This window comes from Corylus avellana, chromosome 6 (genome assembly GCF_965113065.1).
Source record: "Corylus avellana chromosome 6, dhCorAvel1.hap1.2, whole genome shotgun sequence".
Classification (NCBI taxonomy): Eukaryota; Viridiplantae; Streptophyta; class Magnoliopsida; order Fagales; family Betulaceae; genus Corylus; species Corylus avellana.
In genome coordinates this window covers 10,465,225-10,489,063 of record NC_142495.1, presented here as the reverse complement: position 1 = coordinate 10,489,063, position 23,839 = coordinate 10,465,225, and the positions used below count along the sequence as shown (strand labels likewise).

Here is a 23,839-nt window from a genome sequence, read left to right as displayed (position 1 = left end):
TAAATGTGTTACGCGGCCGACATGGACTGACAGAAGCGACTCCTGCACGTCTCTTCGAGATTCGCGACTTGTATAAGAGCACGTGATAAACAATTCTGCAATTCAAGTGGCATTTCCGTCATTTTGAGGCGGCCCTATTGACCCACCCACGACGTCGTTATCAACGCTTTGGGGTTTGTGGTGGATACAACCGTGTTGCATATGTGGCACACAATTCACGTGGGTACACTTGAACGTTCTTCGCGTGAATAGTGAATACGAATAGAGAAGCATTAGAGGCCACGTAAATCTCTATTTTTTTATTTTTTTTTTTTTGGCACACAAATTTTGGGGTGTTCGGTGTTCTTTCTTTACTCACTTTCTCACCTCTTTCCGTGCTGTGTTTGTTTGTTTGTTTTTTTTCTCACTTTCTCACCTTTCCGTGACAGCACTTCACTTCTCTTTTCTTTTCTTTTTTTTTTCTTCACTTTCTCACCTTTCCGCCACACAGCACTTTCTTTTTTTTTTCCTCTTCTTTCTTTCTTCACTCTCTTTCCGCACATTACTTCACCTTGCGCCGCTCAGCCTCCTCTTCTTCGGCCACTCCTCCGCTCAGCCAGTCAGCCTCCACTTCGAGAGCCTCGATCACCCAACTTCCAGCCTCGAGGTTTCTCTCTTTGAATCTCTTTCATTCTCTTTCTCTCAGCCTCTTAATTTGTTACAAAAATGTCCAAGCACATAATACTCACCTCGCCCCGCAAAACCCGAGACCCACAAATGTTGTTCATTATAGCTGGATTGCGAATCTAATATTTAAGGGATAAATGTAAAATTGGTTCATGTGTTTAGTCAAAATTATAAATTATTCTATGTAGTATAATAAATAATTTATATGGTTTCATAGTTAACTTAAATTACAAATCACTTCATGTGATATAAAAAATAATTTATAGGTCCTTAGAATATGTCAAAATAACATTTATTCTCAAAAATCAATTTCTGTTAAGTAACTTAACAAAATTCATTACTTTGTCACATAATACAAGTACAATAAATTAACTTAATCTCTTTTGTCCTCCAAAATTTTATTTCGTGCGTAATTCCCCTTCATTTTCATCTCTTCGCTATGATTTGAGAGCATTTTGTGAGAATTTGACTATTGCATTTTATGAAGTGCCGAGGAAGATGAAGATGATAAAGTGTTTCGCACATGGTAAAATTTCGGGGATATAAGAGATTATGTTAATTTACTATAACATTAATATAACGTGGAGTGAGATGTGAAAAATCATAATTGTCATTTTTTAACGTAAAAAATTAATAATAACACGCGTCGCATTTTTATTGGGTATGACGTGGCAAAGTGACAGATTTTGTTAATTTACTTAACAAAAAATTGATTTCATAGAGTAAACTGTTATTTTAGTATATCTTGAGAACCTATAAATCATTTTTTATACCACATTGAGTTATTTATAATTTAGACCAATTACATGGACTTATAAATTAATTTTTATACCACATAAATATAGAGTACCGACTTATAATTTAGACTAAACATAATGACTAATTTTATATTTATTCCCATTTTTAATACCCACAACCTCTAGATGGGTATCCGAAATACCGAATACCCAACCCGTGCCCACCCATAGCAACAATATATCTCTCAACAAACAGGAGTTGATGAATAGTAAGTCATATGTCAACAATCTGATTCTCCAGAAGATGGCAAAAAAGTTCGAGATGAGAATTAATGTATGCTAAGCTCATATTTTGCTCCCTCTATCTCATACTTTCTTTTTAGAAAACTGTAATTTAGTGTTAATAAGTAAACTGCAATTAGTCATTCTTTTATTTTAATTTTTTTTAAGGAAAAACTTAATAGAAGCCTATGAAATTTCATTCATTTTGAGAGAATTTAAAATGAGGAATAATAGAACAGAAATATAAACAAGAGCGATAAGATTAAGGTGGTTCGGCAATATATCTACATCTACACACTAAAGCCCTATACAATGTGTTTCTTGTATCTTAACAATGTGGGATAAGAGGATGAGACTTTTATACAAGTTAATGGCCAAAGCTTCCCCTCACTTGGACAATGTGGGACAACCCACATATTATCTCTAACAATTTTGACACACTTTTAAAGTTTAAAAACTCTCAATTAAATATATCGAACTTTTAATTACCTCGTTTCGTTAGAATTTTTGGTTAAATGATTTTAAAGTTCTCAAAATATTCCTATTTTATATTATTAAAAATAAATTAGTTATCTGAGGCACGAGATTTCAACGTTTTGTGGTTATCCGAGGGATTGGACGTTTTGAGCAAATTAGAGAAATATTACACAAAGTGTTCACCTTTTCTTCTCTAATGTTTATCCATCTACCTGCGTACGTCATTCTTGTGAGCCATTTGAAAGTGTAATTTGGATAACTTAAGTTCATTGATCGGACTAATGCAAAGCTGACAGCATTTGGATAATATTACTGCTACTTTTTTTTTTGTTTTTTTTGTTGGTATTTTCAAATCTGGATTGACATTGACAGTTTAATTCAAGTCTGTTTTTAAGTCAATCTGGATTAGCGATTAAACTCAATCTGTTTTAATTTGATTTGTCAATACTGTCGGTTCAGTGGATTATATACATTCTTCTCTCATTCTCTTATTTTTTAAAACAATCATTTGATATGTGGAGTTCACATGGGGTTTATGAGACTTTTATAACCTCATAAGATTTAGTGGTAGTTTTAAAAAGTGAGAGGATAGAAAAAGAAACCAAAAGGAAAAGTAACATTACTTTTTTATTTTATTATTATTATTATTATTTTAACTCATTTAAGATAAAGCAAAGCAAAACTGAAATGGGAATGCTAAGTCTTTGCATAGTGTTTTGTGAGTGTTTTCTTGATCATATGTGAATATTATTTGTTGGGATTATTTCACATCAGTTGAAAAATGGGGTTGATGGTCAGTTTATAAGTGTGAAGGAAAGCCTCACCTTTTGAGCTAGCTTTTGAGGTTGAGAGAGATCCAAGACTACCTAACACTGATATTAGAACCCAGGTTTACTAATAAGTCTCGGCCTAACAGTTCACAGGAGAAAAATGTTGTCCCTGCTCCGACCTAGGGCCCGATGTGTGAGGGAGAAATTGTTGGAGTTATCCTACATCGGTTGTGAGAAAGGACTGATGGTCCCTTTATAAGTGTGAGTGAAGCTTCACCTCTTGAGTTAACTTTTAGGGTTGAGATAGGTCCAAGACTACCCAACATTATTGTCTATAAAAACAAAAAAGAGACTAACCCTCATTTATCTCACTCAATTTTTAGAAAATAATATTTGCCTAAGATCGACTAGAAGAATACTAGGAAAACACCAAGAAAACATCTAGCATTTCCAAAAAAAAAAAAAAAAAAAAAAAAGGTTTATCTGGCCTATTACCGTAACAAAAGGATGAAAAACAGACGTAAAAAAACAAAACAGAAAAACTGTCATTCAAATTCTGACCATAAAACCCGACCCTAACCCGAAGTTCCAAATTCCGAATATATATATTCACACGAGATCTTCGCCGATTGAACAGTGTGCTTCGTTGCTCGGGATACGGGGCTCTATTCTTCTAGTTCCCAGTTTTATGGCTCAAACCCATCTAAAGCAAGTAAATAGTTTGTACCTAAATGCTTTTTCTCTTACGACCCAAAACGAGGTTCAGCCTTCAGGTTCCTTTTTGGTGCTTGTTCTGTGTGGACGACGAGGCTATCAACCTTTATTTATTTATTTTTTTTTCAAAAAATATATATACCACTAGTTAATTATTTGTGCTTTAGATCCTGTCATTCCTTCACCCCAATACCCTAAAATTGGTATATATATATTATATTAAAGAGGAATCTATAAGAGAAGAGCCTATAATTAATTGCGACAAAGTGCGTTCTATTTTCTAGACAAGCGCGTTTAGTTATATGTCTTCTAAACTACCTTCAAAAACTGCAAATAACAAATAATCGTTTCTAAACACTACTTAGAAGTATAACGTTACGTTTCCTGATTTTACGTTGATATTGTTTTCTAAAAAAACAGAAAAAAAAAACTTACCTTACCATTTTTGTTTTCTTTCTTTACCTATAAATTTTATTGAAACTTGGAAAAGTATACAGAAAAAGATAATTCTTTTTTATTGTATAGTATTTTTTATTTTCTGTGTTTCTGTTCTTCCATTTTTTTTTTCTAATTTATATATTATTTTTTATTCAAATTGCTTATTTTCTCTTTTGTGAATTTTACATTGAATTCAGTAAAATGATAGTGTGAGAGAGAATTTCTAATCGTTGTTTTTGGTATGAGGTATAATGATTTTTTTTTGCGTTGTTGTCCGTTGAGTAGGATTTTTTTTTGGCAATATACTTTGTATACGTGCTTAATTGATGGACGATATGAGCTTTCAAGGTTTTATTAGAACTGAAAAAAGTATACATGAAATACAATTCTTTTTTATTATATTAATATTTTTCATTTTTTCCTTTTTTTTTTTTTTGTCTTTATTTTCCTATAGTTTGTTCTTCCGTTTCCATTTTTTGTCCTTATATATTTTTTATTTTAATTCAAATTGATTATTTTTTCTTTTGTAAATATTACATTGAATTCAAAAAAATGATGAAAAGAGAGTTGTTTTTGGTACAAGGATGATATTTTAGTTTAAGCTAGTGTTCATTAAGTAACATTTAAAAAAAAAAATTAGTACGAGGTATGTCGATTTTTTAGTTTAGACCGTTGTAAAATTGAGTAGTTTTTTTTTGTAATGCACATTTTTTACGTACTTAATTGATAGACAATAATGGCTTTCAAAGTTTTTATAATGCATTATGATTTTTTTCTTCTTCTTCTTATAATTGTTTATGGGATTTTATCGAGTTTGTTTCTGAGTAGCTTATTAATTATTTAATAAGAGAAATAGGCTTTGGGGGACAATATGTTATTTCAAGAAGTCCAAATGACCCACAAACTATTCATACCAAAAGGGTTATATCTATTGATAAGTTGTGAAGAGTTTAACCATAGATAATCTCGTTGTTATAAATATTGGCATGACTCATTTAGGTACTTATATGATTTTTAAAATTGGGTTTTTATTGCGGATATAATTAAATGGTTGTCTTGAATGGTTATATAGCCGAAAAAAGTATGGCTTCGAAGTAATGGGATGTAACTAGCACTATAAGCATTTTAGATATTTTTTAACCGTTCAGGCCAGATCTCCGTTCAGAAAATTGATTACTAATAATCTTTTAAATACTTTTTACTAAGCTGCGCATAACACGGGTTGTAAGCTAGTTTATTTTAACTCTAGAAGAGACCATTTACAAAAGGACATTCCCATCCATAATAACAAATTAACAGTTATAACTGTTTTTCGAATTGACTTATTCAAACAAAAGGCTCTAATTCTCTCTTATTCTGAGGCTCTCTTGCACTATACTCTCCCAAAAGAATACGCACCATGAAGAGAGCACAACAAATTAAGAAAAAACGAAAAATTAGCATCCCCAAAAAGACCCACAGAATTATTACACCATTTTCTTCAGTGGCCAAGACCTTCCTTAGGCGTCAAGGTACCGGCTGAGTAATGGCCGCGGCTCGGCTTCTCCTCCGGCCGTCCTTTTTCTTATCCATTTTTTTGGTCCTTTCTCCTATCACATGTTCAATGACCGAATCCGAAGCATTGCTGAAGCTGAAGAAGTCGTTCACAAATGCCGATGCTCTCAATTCTTGGGTGCCCGGCTTGCCGCCTTGCAATGGTGCCTATTGGGTTGGACTGGTTTGTTATGATGGGATTGTGACGGGTCTTCGGCTTGGAGGAATGGGTTTATCAGGGAAAATAGATGTCCATGCTTTGCTTCAACTTCCGGGTCTTCGAAGTATTAGCCTTATGAACAATACATTTTCGGGTCCGATACCGAAATTCAGCGAGTTTAGTGTTTTGAAGGCCATTTACTTGTCAAGGAATCAGTTTTCGGGTGAAATATCATCGGATTATTTTGCAAAAATGAAGTCCCTAAAGAAAGTTTTCCTTTCTGATAACAAATTTACGGGCAAAATCCCTTCTTCGTTGGCTAAACTTCCGAGTCTCGTTGAAGTACGTCTTGAAAACAATCAATTCAATGGTAGTATTCCTACTCTTGATCAACCAACATTGTCCACAATCAACGTGTCAAACAACAAATTGGAAGGGGAAATCCCGGCTAATTTATCGAGATTTAATGTGAATTCGTTCGCGGGAAATGCTGGCCTTTGTGGAGGAAGTTTGGGCGAGTGTCGAAAGGCAGTTGATCAGCAAACACATAAGAATGGTTCCAATAGGATGATTGCTGCAATCATAATAACAGTGGTGGCTCTTGTATCAATTGTTGTTGTGATCATTGTAAGATTAAAGCCAAAGCCAAAGCCAAAGACAGAGGAATTCGATGTGTTTGAGGTACATGAGAAGGGAAGTGCTGATGAACCGGTTGAGGTGCATGTGTCTCAATCCGGGCGAAATAAGAAAGAACCCTATACAATCCGAAGGGGGGGCAGTAGCTCATCAAGCCGTAGGGCATCTAATCACAGCAAGGGCGGCGGCGGCGGCATGGGAGAGCTAATTGTGGTGAACCAAAAAAAGGGTATCTTTGGGTTGTCAGATTTGATGAAGGCGTCGGCAGAAGTTCTTGCAAATGGGGTACTGGGGTTTTCATACAAGGCCGTGATGTCTAATGGGGTGACAGTGGTTGTGAAGAGGATGAAAGAGATGAATGCACTTGGAAGAGATGCGTTTGATGTAGAGATGAGGCAGCTTGCAAAGTTCAGACACCGGAATATCTTGACGCCTTTGGCTTACCATTACCGGAAGGAAGAGAAGCTATTGGTCTCTGAGTACATTCCGAATGGCAGTTTACTCTATCTATTGCACGGTAGGAATTCATGAAAACATTCTTAATTTTTTATTTTTCTATTGCATAGTAGGAATCTCTTTTTCTTTTTCTTTTGTTATTTTTTTGAATGAATAAGCTTCATTGAAAACCAACAAACTGAAAACACGCAAACCAGGCTAAAACCAGACACGATTACCCACCCCACTGAGACAAATTTACAAACATCTGGACAAGGACAAAAAAAAAAAAAAAACAACAACAACAAAACAAAAGAAACCATTACCAAAGTACTTTATCTTGCAAAACATCCAATTTCCACATAGTTTCTCATTGATTGCAGACTTCTTGAACTTAGAAATTCCCACTACACGGGTAGGAATCTCAATATTAATGTTGCAATATACTTGTTTAGGTGATCGTGGAGTGTCGCATGCTGAGCTCAATTGGCCTACTCGTTTAAAGATTGTTAAAGGAATTGCCCAAGGGATGGGTTATATTCACACAAAGCTTACTTTCTCTAATATTCCCCATGGAAATCTCAAGTCCAGCAATATTCTTCTCAGCCCTGATTATGACCCATTGCTCTCAGACTATGGATTGGTCCCATTGATCAACCCTGCAAACGCAGCGCAAGCATTCTTCGCATATAAGGCACCGGAGGCAGCACAGTTGGGCAAAGTATCTCCTAAATGCGACGTCTACTGCCTAGGAATTGTCATTCTTGAAATCCTCACGGGGAAATATCCTTCCCAATATCTAAACAATAATAAGGGCGGCACTGATTTAGTCCAATGGGTGGCATTGGCCATTGCTGATGGGAGAGAATCTGAATTGCTTGATCCTGAAATTGTGAGCTTTGAAAATTCGCTTGGTGAGATGGAAAGACTCCTCCACATTGGCGCAGCCTGCACTGAAAGTAACCCAGATCGACGGTTAGGCATGATGGAAGCCATTAGAAGAATAGAGGAGGTACAGGTGGAGGGAGAGGGAACCCACGATCAGGTTTCTAGAACAATGTACGTCTTGCCATCGCTTCGAGATGGGTATGCAGATTCTGTGGCACCAGCTCACGTGTTAAGAGGTTCACAAGAAAGCCTTGGGGTGAACTCTTCGAGGAGACATGGATCCGACAGCTTTTTAAGCCAATCAGGGCGTCATATTGACGATAGTTTTGCCTTTGACATCTCATAATTTGTAAAGCAATTTCTTCTACCCTTTTGATTTGATTAAGGATCAATGATATGTTTGTATTCAACCCTGAACGGGAAATGAGTCGAAGTGGTGTTTCTCGGGAAAAAGTTTTGCATGTATACAACGTTATGTAGCCCTTTTTTTTTTTTTTTTAACGAATTATCTCTTCATTCATATAACAATCAAATGGGGCAAAATACTCTGTACAATGCCAAAGATATAATTTAGAATTTTTACAACTCAAACATTATTTATGGCATATATAATTGCCTCTCAGGCTATTATAAAACAATATCTATGAAAAATCACCGTCTCAATTAGTTTCAGATCTATAGCAAATTCAGGCAAATTACGTCTCTATTCGTTGCCAGGTTCTTGATTCCTACCATAGTGACAATTTTTCTTTATGCTTAATAACTCCTCCGTTATTGATCTATAGTTTGCTTCAAGAAAATGAACCATAAGAAAATAAAAGACCGACCGGAAACTAATTCCATTATTTTTATGGATTCATGAAAACAAAACCTAAGAAAATGAATAAAACTTCACTCCATAGATCACTATTAAAAGCAGATATAGAGAGAATACATTCTTATTTAAAAAGAACAAAAATACAATAACAAAAACTCAACACACCCTCACGCGTTCCACGCGCCACCCCTGGCCAATCACGCGCCACTAAAAAGCACTCCGAAGACCATTGACACACGCGCCTTGATCGATCTATGGTGGTGGCGAGAAAAGGAAGGGGGAAGGGGAAAAGAGAAAGGGGGTGAGGAGGAGGGAGTCGTAACTCCCTCCCCCACTCTGTTATGCTCTCAGTGTGCTGCTTCATGTAACTTTAAACACATTAATTCTCTAACTTTTTCTAAAGCATGTTTTGCTTGGTATCACTTGCAAAAAATAAAAAATAAAAAAACTTGAAGCTACTAAGAATCCTTAAAAACTTGAAAAAAATTATGAATAACAAAGGTTTAATTGGAACTAGTCCAATGCCTTCTAGCAGCACTCACAACATCCTTATAGAAACTAATAATTTGATAAATATAGAGCAGAATTATGGTAAATATAAAGCAAAATAATGAGAATGACATAGAGATTCAGGTGGTTCGGCATATAGCCTATATCTACATATATAGTAAAGCCTACATCTTTTCTTGATTTATGACTAGAGCACATAACTCTATTTATAGAGTTTACATGTACTTTGAAATATTTTAAATACCAACATATCCTTTAAATTAAGGTTAACAAATATCATCTAAATCCCTTAATTTAAAAAATACAAATTAACTTTATCACAAAGGATTTATATCCTTAACAAACCTCACCAAAATAGCTTAGTTTTTAATTATTTTGATGAGCCAAAATGTTAAAAGAGTTCAAAATCACACTCCATTTGCCTAAGCATTTTGCTAAAAACTTTTGCTCAGCGTGAATAGTGCTAAGTTGATTTGTTGAATACTCACTACAAGCAATATGGTCTTTAGCGACTAAACAAATAGCGGCGACCCAAAAGTCGCCGCTATTGAGGGGTCATTACCGGCGACTTTTTTTAGTTGCCGCTAATGATCCATTAATAGCGGCGACATGTGGGTCGCCGCTAATAGTCGACACTAAAAACCAAAAAAAAAATTTATTTAGCAGCAACAACAATAGCGGCAACTATAAGTCGCCGCTATTAAGCATCATTAGCGGCGACTCTGCGGGGTCGCCGCTATTAAACAACAATAGCGGCCACCCTTATCGCCGCTAATAATACACCAAACAGCGGCGACGTTAGGGTCGCCGCTGATGAGAGTCAACAGCGGCGACCCTGAACAGTCGCCGCTAATAAGTGGTCATTAGCGGCGACTCTACAGTTGCCGCTATTGACAGAGGAAAAAAGTAATTAAAATTAATTAGCGGCGACCCAAAAGTCGCCGCTATTAATGGGTCAGTAGCGGCGACTAAAAAAGTTGCCACTATTGACACGGGAAAAAGTAATTTCAATTAATTAGCGGCGACCCAAAAGTTGCCGCTATTAATGGGTCATTAGCGGCGACGTTTTTAGTGGCCGCTAATGACTCCTCAATAGCGGCGACTATAGGAATGGCCGCTATTGACACGGGAAAAAGTAATTTCAATTAATTAGCGGCAACCCAAAAGTTGCCGCTATTAATGGGTCATTAGCGGCGACGTTTTTAGTGGCCGCTAATGACTCCTCAATAGCGGCGACTATAGGAATGGCCGCTATTGACACGGGAAAAAGTAATTTAAATTAATTAGCGGCGACCCAAAAGTTGCCGCTATTAATGGGTCATTAGCGGCGACATTTTTAGTGGCCGCTAATGACCCCTCAATAGCGGCGACTATAGGGATGGCCGCTATTGACACCACAAAAAAAAAAAAAAATATATATATATATATATATATATATAAATATTGGGGCGATGCTATTGATCCTACATATATAATAGAAAAAATTATTTACCAAAAATTCACCTCGAATCCTCCGATAATATGTCATTATTTCTTTTATATTAATTATTGGTGAATTTTTTCTATTTTTCTATTTTTCTATTCTTATTTTATATAAAAAATCAATATTTATTTTTTTCTTTTAAAGAAAACAAATTCTCCTATTAATTATTATTGAAGTTTTCTATTTCTTATTCTTATTTAAACGTTTGATCGAACAATTGACCGATCTTGGTGAATTAATTCGATTGATCGTGATAGGATCAAATGATTGATCAAACATCCGATCGATCCAGGTGAATTAGTTTAATTGATCGTGATATGATCAAATGATCAATCAAACATCGATCCTATGAATTAGTTCGATTGATCGTGATGGGATCAAATGTTTGATCAAGCATCCAATCGATCCTAGTGAATTAGTTCGATTGATCGTGATAAGAACAAATGATTGATCGAACATCCGATTGATCCTAATGAATTTGTTCGATTGATCGTTATAGGATCAAACATTTGATCGAATCCTCCGATCGATCATAATGAATTAGTTCAATTGATCGTGATAGGATCAAACGATCGATCATAATGAATTAGTTCGATTGATCGTGATAGGATCAAATGTTCGGTCAAATATCTGATTGATCATAATGAATTAGTTCGATTGATCGAGATAGAATCAAATGTCCGATCGATCCTACTGAATTAATTCAATTGATCATGATAGGATCAAATTATCGATTAAACATTCGATCGATCCTACTAAATTAATTATATTGATCGTGATATGATCAAATGATCGATCAAACATCCGATCACTCTTAATGAATTAGTTCGATTGATCGTGATATGATTAAATATTCGATCAAACATTCGATCGATCTTAATGAATTAGTTTGATTGATTGTGATATAATCAATTGATAGATCAAACTGGATACAATTAAAGGTTCAATCGAATACTCAATTGAACTGTAAGCTTTTTACATTATCTTAGTGCCTTAGTTATATTGATTTTATATTCTTTTTGAATTTTGTATTATTTTATAATTAATTATAAGATAAATATCAACTTAATGATCTTTATCATAAAAATTTATTAAACGGAAATTTTTAGTTAATATTATAATAATAAAAACATATTACAAGAGAAATTTTTTTTAAAAAAACTCTAAATAAATAAATAAATAAAAATTAAAAAATTGTAGGAGAAAGTCCACATAACCCCCTTAAACTACCACTCAATTGACAATGTCCCCCCTAAACTTTCAATTGTGACAATGTCCCCCCCAAACTACCAAAAATTGTCAATGTTCCCCCCAATGACGAAATTACCTATAGTAAAATATAAACAAAAATACTAAAACTTTTAGAAAAAATCTAAAACTAACAAAAAAAAAAATCCAAACTTGGCCAATTTTTTTTTTTTAAAATCAATTTTATAAGAAAAAAATTTTAAAAATTTTGATTTTGATTTTTTTATTTTTATAAATATTGAAAATTTTCGTTTTTTTATTTTATTTTATTCTTGTTCTATAATTTTATTTAAATAAAAATTTATGTTTAAAAAAATAAAATTTTCGCTTAATAAAATGAAATTTTTTGTTTTTTAAAACTAAATTAAAAAATAGTTAAATATTATTTTTAAATTAAAATTTTCGTTTTTAAAAAAAATCAATTTTTTTTTTTTAAATTTATAGAGATATTTTTGTCTTATTGAGAAATCTATAGGGGCATTTTTGTCTTATTGCTAGCTTTGGGGGGGACATTGTCAATGTTTTGGTAGTTTGGAAGGGACATTGTTACAATTAAAAGTTTGGGGGGGGGGGGGACATTGTCAATTGGGTGGTAGTTTGAGGGGGGTACATGGACTTTACCCAAAATTGTAAGTATAATTTAAAAAAATAAAAAAATAAAAAATAAAAAATAATTGAGCTCATTAGCGGCGACTAAGGTCGCCGCTAATGAGTGCGCATAAAAAATTGGCGCCAGCTATTTATATTGGCGCGATTTCTTAAATTTTCAGACATGTTTTATTTTATTTTTTCTTTTTTTTTTTGGATCAAAATCCCTCATCGATCAGCTCTGTTTTTAGAAAGCTCTGTTTTATTTTCAGCTGTATTTTTCATTTTTCAGACCTCCCCATCAGTACTCTCTCACTCTCTCTCTCTCTCTCTCTCTCTCTCCGGCGAACGTTTCTCTCTCTCCGGCGAACGTTTCTCTCTCTCCGGCAGCTCTCTTTCCGGCGCACTCAACTCTCTCCGGCAGCTCTCTCTCCGGCGCACTCAATTCTCTCCAGTAGCTCGATCTCTCTCCGACGTACCTCTCTCCGGTATGAGTTTCTCCTAAATGCTTGCCTCCCGGACAACATTCACTTTTTCTTTAGGAGTTTGATCACTACTTTTGTTGCTCTTCAAAAATGATGCAGGTTCATTTGATTCTTATTTTAAATTTCAAAATATTAAAGGACTATACAATGATAATCTGGGATTCATCTGAAAACAGATCGACGATTATTACCAAATATAGTCATCTGAAAATATTTGCTGATTGCAAATATAGTCATCTGAATCCTTTTTCTTTAATGGTAATGAGTGGCTTTGAATCTTGATGCCTTGTGTTTCTTGAGGGTTTGAATTTGGGAATCTTCTTGGTGGGTTTAAGGGTGGAAAAATTTTAGCAACTTTTTGGGTTTGTCTGTGAACAGCTGGGTGGTTTTTGGGGGCAGAAGATTAGAGGGGTTGACCTAATTTAGGTGTCTGGTAGGGGGATTTCTTTTGGGGCTGTGGCCTGTGGGATTAGATTTTGGTCATTATTAGAAAGTGGGTATATGTTAATGGAGTGGTTTTAGGTTTTTGATGGGTTTTGGACTTGGTTTTTGAAGGCATATGCGTGGTTCTCTTAAATCTACTGGTAGATTTGGGGCAGTTTTGCTGGAAAATTTAGTGGGATTCTGCAAATTCAAGTGCTGTTTCCTTGTGATTTTTGTTTGTGTAGTTTGTCTGTAGCTGGTTCTTGGTGGGGGTTATTGGGTGTTATTGGTTGGTTTTATTATGTGGGTTTGTCTTAGTTTTACATTCCAAGTTGTGATTTTGATGGAATTTGTAGATTTGAGGTAGATTTCCCTTTTTCAAATGTGGGAATTTTACTACTCGGGAAGGTTGTTGCAAATAAGAACCTCTGCTGTTTGATGGCAAAGTATTCCAATTAGTTGGTTCACCACTCCTGGAAATGCTTCTGAACAGCTTCACATGATCTATTCTTAGCAGTATGCTATAGGACCCGACTTTCCAGTCTGTTGTTCTACTCGAAGTCTACAAAATCAGGATTATTTTCGCAAATTCCTTTATAAAAACTGCTATGCTAAAAAAATATTTGCAATCAGCAAATTCCAAATGACTATATTAAAGGACTAAATTAATAATCGTCGATCTGTATTTGAAAATATTTACTAAATTACTAAAATATTTGCAATCAGCAAATTCCAGATGACTATATTAAAGGACTAAATTTAGTCATCTGAAAACAGATGACTAAATTTCAAAATATTAAAGGACTATACAATGATAATCTGGGATTCATCTTATTTTAAATTTCAAAATAGTAAAGGACTATATAAAATATTCTTATTTTGTGTGTCTGTGTTTATTAGTGTTTGATTTTTGTTTCTTGATATTGTTGGTTGTATCTTTGTTGTTCAGCGTTTGCTGGATAGTTTGTAATGTGTTTGGGTGCTAATAAAGTTCCTATTCATTAAAAAAAAAAAAAATCAATTCACTGAAAGATTATTTTATTGCTAGATAGTTTGTAATGTGTTTTGTATTGCTATCAAGACGACCTCTCCTTAGCCTTTTGGTCAAGCTACTATGAGACCGGATTATATTTTATTCATTTTTCATTTATTTCTAATATTGTTTTAGGTGTTTGTAAGGATCCCCACCGGCCCCCTCCTATTTCAGTTTTATTTCTATTAATAGTACTATAGTTGTTAAATTATATTATCATAGTTCAGCTTTGTGTTAAATTATTATATAATTACTGTACAAAATAATCATGACTATATATCGAGGCAAAAGAACTCTGTACATGTTTATCGCTTTATACCTTTCTTTCTTTTTTCTTTTTAATTTTTAAGTTAATTACTTTATCCCTTTCATTAATTAATTAAATATACTGGTTGCTTTGTCACTAAATTAATCCTTTGCTACAGAATAAGTCCAAACACTTTTTCTAACTTGTACATGTGTTGCATTGATTTGCCTGTTGTTCAAGCTGAAACAATATATCAACTTAGGTTAATTAATATTGAAAGGAGGATTTGAATTTATGAACAACTTAATTTGAATTTATCACCATTCTTGGCTTCAATTTCAAAAAAAATAGGTTTGATTAAGATCCATTCTCTTTATATTAGTATTGAAACAAACGAGGCTTTTGGATTTGGATGGGGGTGATGTGACATTCAATGATATCAGTAAGCATTTAAAGCAAATGACTTTAATGAGACAAAGCATAATTATCAGATATTCCGTATGGATTAGGTGGATATATTTATAGAATAAAAGTTTGAGCAAAATGGATGAAAAGGTAGATTATAAAAAGGTCAAAAAAAAAAATTAAAAATTAAGACATGTAAACGTGTATGGTGATCAACGCCACAAAGATGTCAGTTTCATTGCAGAAACTAACATCTTTTTTAAGCCTCAATGAAGACAGAGGTAAAATTTATAGAATGAAACCATTTGTAATTATAAAATTACAAATATCCGTTTTATATGGGCTTTGTCCTTTAATATCAAACCATTCCATAAACTGCAAATTATATATATGTCACGCATGAAAGAAGATGACATCTTTTACAACTACAAATAAAAGATGTCAGTTTCTTGCACAAGATGACATCCAATGATTTAATGTCATAACCCTTATGTATCTTAGATGTTGGTAAATAGTTCCAAGTTGAATAGTTTCATATTATAGAGGTAACGTTTATCTTCTCTAAACACGCTTGTGATTAAATGTAGGGAAAGAGTAACTTGTGATAGTAACATTGAGATGGATAAGAGTTGGATGCAAGAACCTATTCGATGTTCAGATCGATATCTAAAAGGACTTGAAGAATTCTTTACAATGGTGCGTCCATGTGTGGATGTAAATGGTATTATGAGGTGTCCATGTCGTGATTGTGCAAATCGATATTTTCATCATATTGAATTGGTGGAGAGTCACTTGTATCTACATGGAATTGATCGCACATACACTCGATGGATATTTCATGGGGAAGAAGATCCGTGTAATATAAATGTGACTGCCAACTTACACACTAATACAAATGCGAGGATAGAGGAGGTTGATGAGATCCAAGAATTGTTAGGCGATGTTCAAATGGGGACATTTTTGGAAGCCAACATAGGTGAATCCTCTACTAGTCGGGGTCCAACAACTGACAATCACGAACATAGAACTGGTTTTGGTCGATTATGGGAAGATGGCATGGGTGAACTTTATCCAGGCTGTGATAAATTTACAAAAGTAGCTTTTATTTTGAAGATGCTTAATATAAAGACGATTTGCAACATAAGTAACAAGGCATTCGATATGATTATTAAGTTGATAAAGGAGGCCCTTCCTGATGGAGAGACTTTGCCATGCTTCTACCGAGCAGCAAAGCGATATTGCCGGGACTTGAGTTTTGGTTATGAGTCTATACATGCATGCCAGAATGATTGTGTGCTTTTTTGGAAGGAACATGCTGATAAAGTACAATGCCCAACATGCAACACTTCAAGATGGAGTTGTGTTAAGGGTAGCGGCAAGAAAATTCCTCAAAAGGTCTTGCGGTATTTTCCAATAAAATCGAGGTTGCAACGATTGTTCATGTCGAAAGATATGGCCAAAAATATGAGGTGGCACAAAGATGAACGAAAAGATGACGGCAACACTCTAGGACACCCAGCCGATGGTCTTGCATGGAAAGAGTTTGATAAAGAACATGAATGGTTTGCTCGTGATTCCCGCAACGTGCGACTTGGTTTGGCAAGTGATGGTTTCAACCCATTTGGTAATATGAGTACCACATATAGCATATGGCCAGTAGTATTAATGCCGTACAATTTACCTCCATGGATGTGTGTGAAGGATCCAAATATGATATTGTCCTTAATTATCCCTGGTCGCACTGCACCTGGAAACGACATTGATGTGTATTTGCAGCCTTTGGTTGATGATTTGCATGAATTATGGAATGAAGGTGTAACCACTTACGATTCTTTGACTAAAGAGACATTTCAGTTGCATGCAGCGTTACTATGGACCATAAACGATTTTCCTGCGTATGGAAACTTGTCTGGTTATTCTACGAAGGGAAAACTGGCATGTCCGGTATGTAACAAGGATACAATGTCTTATAGGTTGAAGTATGGGTCTAAAGAGTGTTACATGTGTCATCGTAGGTGGCTTCCTCAAGACCATGTGTGGCGACAAGAAAGAGAATTGTTCGATGGTACAAAGGAGCATAGATTGGAACCTGAAGAAATGTCCAGAGATCAACTGTTGCAACAACTAATACATGTTGAACATGTGCAGTTTGGAAAACATATTGGGAACAAGAGAAAGCATCGCACAAGTGGTGGTGATATAAATGTGTCGAATTGGAGGAAGAAAAGTATTTTCTTTAAGTTGCCTTATTGGTCAACATTGAAATTACGACACAATTTAGATGTCATGCACATTGAGAAGAACATATGTGATAGTATCTTGGGTACATTGATGAATATTCCTGGGAAGACAAAGGACACAGCCAACGCACGAAGAGATTTACGTGAGATGGGTATACGTAAAGAATTGCACTTGCAGACAAATGGTGCAACCACCAAGATGCCAGTTGCGGCGTACACTTTGACAAGAGATGAGAAGAACCAGTTATGTGAGTGGCTGAAATGTGTAAAATTTCCTGATGGGTATGCGTCTAACATTGGTCGATGTGTGAACAAGCTTCCTGGCAGGATATCGGGAATGAAAAGCCATGATTGTCATGTTTTCTTACAGCGCTTACTTCCTGTTGCGATCCGTGGAAAATTAACGCCTGAAATAGAAAAAACATTGATTGAGATGAGTAATTTTTTTACGCAGTTGTGTGCACGGACATTAAAAGTAGATATCTTGAAGCAAATGAAGGTCGACATTGTTGTGATTCTATGCAAGATGGAACAAATATTTCCACCAGCATTTTTTGATGTTATGGTCCATCTAGCGGTTCACTTACCTCGAGAGGCTGAGCTTGGGGGACCGGTACAAAACCGTTGGATGTATCCAATGGAAAGGACACTTGGTAAACATAAGAGGAAGGTGCGAAACAAAGCGCGACCAGAGGCTTCAATTGCTGAGGCTTATTTAGTTGATGAGTGTTTGACGTTTTGCTCCATGTATCTTCGTGGGATTGAGACAAGATGGAGCCGTGAAGAGCGAAATGCTGACGGCTGTATGGAAGAAACGGAACAAGGCCTCGATGTGTTCTTTCAGCGAGTTCGACCATTGGGTGCGGCAAAATATATGACACTTGATGAGAACATTTTTGCGAGGGCTCGATGGTATGTACTTAGCAATTGTTAGGAAACAGCTTCATACTTGCAGTAAGTGTATAATTGTGGGTTCCTTATCCGATTCTCTTTTGTTTAATCATGACACTAGATGATTACTAACGACATACACTTTTCTACGCAGTGAACACTATCAGATGATCGAACGGGAAGGTGGCCATGACATTGAGAAGAAGCATGAGGCCACATTTGAGCGCTGGTTTCGAGATAATATATACAGTGGTGGGCGTAATGCAGAAAATGTCCCAGAACAATTATATCATCTTTCACTCGGGCCTGATCGTCAAGTTAGATCGTATAGAGGTTGCATTGTGAATGGGGTTAGGTTCCACACAAAAGAATGTGCAGAAACTCGTACTACCCAGAGTAGTGGTATTGTTGTGAAAGGTGGGTACAACACGTCAGACGATGAGTACTATGGTGAGTTGAAGAGCATTTTTGAGTTATGTTACCCTGGCCGAAATCGGGTGTATCTGTTTGAGTGCGATTGGTGGGACACTGGGAGTAATACGCGGGGAATAAGAAAGGAACAAGGTTTTACAATTGTGAATACCTCTCGTAAATGGTATGAGTCCGACCCGTTCATATTAGCATGCCAAGCTGCGCAAGTGTTTTACTTGAGTGATCCTAAATTGGGTGGCAGTTGGAAAGTAGCACAGACGCTGACCAATAGAAACACATACTATAATCCAACAGTGGTAGGGGAAGATAATGAGAATGGTGACCAAGGAACCAACAATGAGGTATACCAGGAAAATGAATGTGTTGGGGGTAATATTGCAATTGTTGAAAACTCTACTATGTTACGTAGAGATGATTCGACAATACCTATTGACGAATTATATGTGCAACTTGATGCAAGCATGTTCATTGACGATAACCCTTCGATTGAGGAGCACAATACTAACTCTGATAGTGAAGAAGAGTTAAGTAGCAACTATGACACAGAATCTGAGCACACAGAGAACTCTGAACACGAACAGTCATCCTCAAGCAACAATGATACAGACTATGATACAGAATGATCAAGTTGGAATTGGATTAACAAATTGTATGATGTGTTGCTACTCATATTTTATTTTTAGTTTTTATTTTTCTACATATTGACCACTTATGTGCAATTAACTAAATTAAGTATATGAATAATTTTTTTTGTCCAAACCATATAGCATGCAATATTATGGTTATATGACTGATCCACATTTATTTTGTGTTGTTTGCAGATCTATCAGAACAACTACAAATGGTGATAGGGCAAAGCCAAGGGCGTGGCCGAGTCCAAGGTCGTGGTCAACTCCGAGGTCAAGGCCGAGGCCTGTGTCATGTTGAGGATCATGATAGGCCGACTCTTGTTGATGTTGATGATGATATGGACATGCTATCACCGGTGACCCTCGATTCGGCGGAGGGCCATAGCCATTCTTCCCATGAGCGGTCTAATGACATACCCTCATCGGGAGTTGCACCCACTGCAAGCTGTAAGTGAATATAAAATCTTTTTCCTATTAGTTTGTTGCATACACTGTGCGAACTTCTTTTCCAGATACAACTAACTACGTTTTCATATGTTGATTAATAGCTAGCACGTCTGTTAGACGGCCAAGGGGTCAGAACAAGAATTCCAAGGTTAATGATATGATAGATAAAGATGGTCCGCTCAATTTGGAATTCAAGGATGAGTATGTCGTACCTGTGGGCGACAATTCCGGGGCGTGGTCGAGGATAATTTCTAAGATTGTCCTTGATCATTGCGACCTCCATTATCAGAGTTGGACCATGGTCCCAGATGAAATGGTGAAAAGATTGGAAGAACGAGTGAATGTATAAATCTCATTATGTATGTGTATTATGTCACTTGCTACAAATAATGTGACAAACTTTTGACCATTGTTTTCGTAATTACTATGTCTCAGGGTAAGTTTGTTTTGGATCCGGAGCTACAGAAGCACAAGGATGCCTTAAAGCATCAACTAGGTAAGGCCTATAATAGGAAACGCTCCGCATTGCACCTCAAGAACTACCAAATTTATTTCAAAAATGTGGATAGCGATGATTTAGTAGCAGTGGCCAATGCTCAAGCTGAGGCGAGGGCCAATGTTCCAACTGGTATTTCTCCAGAACAATGGCCTGCTATATGTGATTCATTCGAAGTTGATATATGGAAGGTAAACACATCTTATTCAAATAGATAGTCAATTATTATTTCTAAGATTTGTATTCAGCTATAAAAAATGAAATTAATATGTTTTTTGATTGAATTTTTGTAGAAAAAATCTGAGCGAAATAAGAAAAACAGAGCAAAGATGGAAACAAATCATACCGCTGGCAGCACGACGTTCGTCAATATCATTCACAAGAAGGTAAGAATATATAGTGTTAGGCTTTTATAGTAATGTTCTTCAGTGTAACAGTTAATTATGTGTATTATGTGCAGGCAAAGAAAACTAATGCCGCACCCAATCCGATAGAAATATACAAGGACACGCACACTAACAAGGATGGGATATTTGTGAGTGAGTACGCTGAGAGTAAATATGTAAGTGAATGAAATGGGTACTCATGATGAATATGTCTAATGAACTTGCATGGCTTATTTAGTTGAGGTTTATATGGATTGTGCAGAATGAAATGGAATCAATAGCAGCAAACTCCGACAACACTAATGCCAGCCAAGACGACATTTTCTTAAAGGTGCTAGGTGGACACCGCTCAGGACATGTCAGAGGAAAAGGTTGTGGTGCCAAACCTACCAAGTCAAATTCCTCATGCAACCAACAAAACCATGATGAATGCTTGGCTAAACAGCTAGAAACCGAAGAGAAACTAGCTGCTATGGAGGCATCATTTCAGGCCGAAATTAGGGAGTCAAAAGCATCACAAATTGCTATGGAGGCAACATTTCAGGCCGAAATTAAGGAGTCAAAAGCATCACAAGCTGCTATGGAGGCAGCATTTCAGGCCCAAATTAAGGAGTCAAAAGCATCTCAAGCTGCTATGCAAGCACAAATGGAAATGCTGCTAAAACATATAGGAGGGTAAAAGAATCTTGCCTATAACTTTTTTATTTTTTTATTTCGCACACATATCAAGTAATTGTTAGAAAGATCATTGATTATGATATGAATTCTATTATTCCTAGGATTGGAGGGAGCTCTTATGGATCTCAAGCAAGCGGAAGCAACATTTGAAAGAGTTTTTGTTGTATTTAGTTTAAGACTTTGTTTTAATATTATTAAGATTTGTATTATAGGGTAAGAACTTTAAATAGTTTGAATGTTTAAGAACTTGGAGGGTGCTTTAGTTGTACTTTGTTGAAGAAGTTTTAAAATTACAAAGATTATAACAAATTTGGTTTGTGTTAGAAGGTAAGAACTTCAAACAGTTTTTTTGTTTAAGAACTTTGAGTTAGTGAACCTCTCTTGACATGTTTATCAAGTTGAGTAAACAATGCAAGAGAGTAATATTATATAACAATATTTCATTTTTAAGTGTATACAGGATGACATGAGTGGAAGATGTGCAAGGAGTTGTGGCGCTAAAGGACTCAAATAACAATGGGTAAGATATTTCAATCCCATTGTCATTCACTTGTTGGTGGGAAGTTAATTCCATTTAATACAAGTATATAACACTATTTTCTTTTTTTAGTGTATGTAGAATGGCTGGAGAGAAAGATAGGCAAGAAATTGTTGCACTAAAGGACTCAATTGATGGTAAGTTATTTCAAACCTATTGTCACTCACTTGTTGGTGGAAGTACTGTGAAATGTAGCGAGCGGGAGGCTTGCATGGAGTTATAAGGATGAGTAGAATGTGAATTGGAGTGTTTGGTTTTTGATTATATTTGTTTGTTGGTTTGCGTTTGTGACCTCATTAATCATATAAGCTTATGTTTGTGTTTGATTGTGGTAATTAAGGCCGACGATCTTTTTTTGTCTTACGTTATTTGTTTCAGGAAAAAAGAATTGCTTTTAGTCTTAGTTAATTCTTTTTTTTTTTTTTTTTTTTTAGTTTGTTCATATGAATGTTTGTTTCAGATCAGTGAGCTATACCCAGTTTGTAGTTAGATCTAACAACTAGTTTGACACCCCAAGAAGGTCTCATTTGGATGGTTTTTTTTAAAATTTTTGTCTGTTTTCTGGTGAATTTTATTTTCAACATTTGTTTGTTCCACCGTTATGTGAGTTGCTCTTCTTTTTATAAGAATTTGCAAGCATGTAAATAGCAAATACTAGAAGCATTTGAATAAAAGATAGTGTTATTCCTTTGCTTGATGAGATGAAGTCCTTTATTATTTTTTGGACATAGTTTGTGCTCATAGGTGAGGACTCAAACCCTTCAATATATGTAAGGTTTGTTGCTCTTAGGGTCCACAATTCAAAGGCAAGCCTTGGATTGGGTGGTTTAGTTTGATTGACTTGGCATGAGTTTACTTTTGATTATAACCTTATTGTCCGGACGTCCCCAACATGTCATTATTTTGTGTTGTTGTTTCCCTCTTTTCACTTTTTGTTTCATGATAAGAAGTGAATCCTTGAATCCACTTGTCCTTCCATATGCAATGCTTGCACCAACTTGTTTTAATGGTTTACCTATTATTCCTTTGCTTGATGAGATGAAGTCCTTTATTATTTTTTGGACATAGTTTGTGCTCATAGGTGAAGACTCAAACCCTTCAATATATGTAAGGTTTGTTGCTCTTAGGGTCCACAATTCAAAGGCAAGCCTTGGATTGGGTGGTTTAGTTTGATTGACTTGGCATGAGTTTACTTTTGATTATAACCTTATTGTCCGGACGTCCCCAACATGTCATTATTTTGTGTTGTTGTTTCCCTCTTTTCACTTTTTGTTTCATGATAAGAAGTGAATCCTTGAATCCACTTGTCCTTTCATATATATGCAATGCTTGCACCAATTAACTTTAGTTATCTCGAGCGATTTGACTATAAATAGGCTTGATGTAATTCTCATAACTGTTATATAATAACATCTATTATAAGCAGGTCCTTTTTTTTTTTTTTTTTTTTTTTTTTAAATATCATTAGCGGCGACCTCAATGTCGCCGCTAATGATTTTTTTATTTTTTTACGATTATCAATAGCGGCGACATCTAGGTCGCCGCTATTGATAGTCAATAGCAGCGACCTATTACGTCGCCGCTATTGATTATCAATAGCAGCGACCTAGAAGGTGGCCGCTATTGATAGTCAATAGCAGCCACCCAGATGGTCGCCGCTATTGACTGTCAATAGCGGCGACATTTTTGTCGCCGCTATTGACCATCATCAGCGGCGACACTCGGCCCATTTCAAGCTTTTTTTGCGGCAACAAAAAAAGTCATTAGCGGAGACTAAAAGTCGCCGCTATTGACCCATCAATAGTGGCGACCCGAAATGTTGCCGCTATTGATCATCAGTGGCGGATTAATACCAGCAACTGAATAGCGGCCAAGTGTCGCCGCTATTGATCAATAGCGGCGACGTTTTGCTCATTAGCGGCAACTTTGGGTCGCCGCTAATGAGCAAATTTCTTGTAGTGACTATTCACTCACCAAAAATTAAAATTTACTCTATCTTTGCTCTTTTCTCTATCTCTCAACTCAATGCCCCTTGCACGGCAACAAACATAAGAGCACATCCACCATGCGGCATGGTGGCCGTTGATACACACGGCGCCACCCCTCTCAGCCCCAAAATTTCACTCC

The 23,839-nt window shown here is 35.8% G+C and overlaps 2 long non-coding RNA genes and 2 pseudogenes across 2 annotated transcripts; all 4 read left to right on the top strand.

Annotated features, from left to right (window-relative positions):
- The first annotated feature begins 5,609 nt into the window (after window positions 1-5,609).
- On the top strand, window positions 5,610-8,082 carry LOC132187856 (pollen receptor-like kinase 3 pseudogene; annotated as a pseudogene).
- Window positions 8,083-15,593: 7,511 nt separating this feature from the next.
- LOC148584855 (uncharacterized) lies at window positions 15,594-19,161 on the top strand (annotated as a pseudogene).
- Window positions 19,162-20,408: 1,247 nt separating this feature from the next.
- Window positions 20,409-20,808, top strand: LOC148584854 (uncharacterized). The gene is made up of 3 exons (XR_015912734.1): window positions 20,409-20,496; window positions 20,571-20,672; window positions 20,759-20,808. It is a non-coding gene; the product is annotated as an uncharacterized LOC148584854 (long non-coding RNA).
- Window positions 20,809-20,826: 18 nt separating this feature from the next.
- LOC148584853 (uncharacterized) lies at window positions 20,827-22,078 on the top strand. Its single transcript, XR_015912733.1, has 3 exons — window positions 20,827-21,171; window positions 21,276-21,694; window positions 21,785-22,078. It is a non-coding gene; the product is annotated as an uncharacterized LOC148584853 (long non-coding RNA).
- Window positions 22,079-23,839: the final 1,761 nt, after the last annotated feature.